Below are 1,702 nucleotides of genomic sequence, written 5' to 3' on the forward strand. Positions count from 1 at the left end.
ATAGTTAACAAAAATAGATATCTTAACCTTCTTTCCTTCGTGCAATGTTGTACCCAACATTTGTTTCATTCCATTCTGTCTGTCAAACTTTGCTTAAACTAACAGTACATTAATTCTGCTCAGTTGGGCAGAGAATGTCTGTCCGGACAAGAGAAAGAACCTCTGGCAGCCATAAATTCTCCACATTGCATAGAAAGCCAATAAATAGAAAATTGTTTGCAATAAAATAAAGCTGAAACCTACAATACCTAATAAACAGAACAACAATAAAAAAAAAAAACAACATATGGTCTATGATGCAGTAATTGTTGACAAAAATGGTTCCTTACTGTAGAGATAAGATATATAAATTTCTGTTATTTTAAGAAATCATAAGCTGGTGATATATTGGCTGGCAGGCTCCTCCTTTTAATGGTAGGTATAAAGTGGTGTAATAACTATGTGGGGAAAATGTTTTTCCTTTGTAGTTATTTAATATTTTTGTAGTTTTTCCTTTTCAGTTGACATTTGTTGGGATCCAAATCTGATTAATATTTTCGTTTTCCTCACTGACGAAATCAAGAGAAAAAAAGTTTACTTGTTTGTTTTAAAATTGAATGAAATTGTTGACTTTAATAGTAAGCTCAATGAAAACAAAAACTCTGTAATATTTATCTCTTTACTCATGTGATTATTTGTTACCATGTTATTGTTTAATCTTGAGTTTAAGAGTGCTGTTTAGTCATTTTTTTTCTGCACATAAATGCCTCGTTTAAATATAGTACTTAGGTATGCATTCAAAAAATGGTATATTATCCACATTTATGTTTGATTCTACTAGTGAGCTACAAATACATTATCCTCTTATTCTTTGTCTTTCAAAAGTAATCTCAAGATTGTTGCAGTGTAAGAAACTGTTTCAAGGCCAGTATTATAAACATCAGATTTGATAGCATAACTATGTAAAATAAATACTGCAAGGATTACTCTGATATTTTCAGTTTTGGTCTGTTAGGTCCTAATCATTTCTAATCATTGGGAGCAACTATCTTTGCATGCATGGCTTTGCTGTGAGTTTAAGTCCATTTGCAAAAATCAAATTTGAATACCAAAAATCAAAAAGAACAAGTCAGCCTTATGCAAAATGTTGGTGATGTATCAGGTTACTTGTTGTCTTCATTATTATATGGAGTCCCTATTTTTCTTTGTTTGCCAGAGTTTAATTCTGTTTGTCAAACTTTGCTTTAACTGGCATCCTATAATTGACACAATGAGGCCTAAAAAAGAAAAGTCTAATGGACAGAGGGTATTTGTTTTGACAAGGGATGGGACTTTGGGTAGCCATAAATTCTGCAAATTGCATAGAGAGCTATACTATAGAAAACATACAATATACACTGCTCAGATAAATAAATGGAACACAATATAACTTCAATCAAATCAAACTTATGTGAAATCAAACTGTCCACTTAGGAAGCATTGCTGATTGGCAATCAATTTCACATGCTGAGGAACTTATTGGCTATTAGTGTTATGTTTGGAAGCTATGACGAGGTAGAAGCTCAAGTAGACAATAAACTCAACACCGTTTATTCATAACATGTTCAGCAGTACTGTAAAATCAGGTCTTCCTTCCCTCCATCTTACTTTTCTCCTACCAACTTTTCCTATACTAGTACACCATCTAGTGGTAGACACAACATTCACCTCTTACTTGAAGAGA

Source organism: Cyprinodon variegatus, unplaced genomic scaffold (genome assembly GCF_000732505.1).
Source record: "Cyprinodon variegatus isolate N-32 unplaced genomic scaffold, C_variegatus-1.0 Scaffold945, whole genome shotgun sequence".
Lineage (NCBI taxonomy): Eukaryota > Metazoa > Chordata > Actinopteri > Cyprinodontiformes > Cyprinodontidae > Cyprinodon > Cyprinodon variegatus.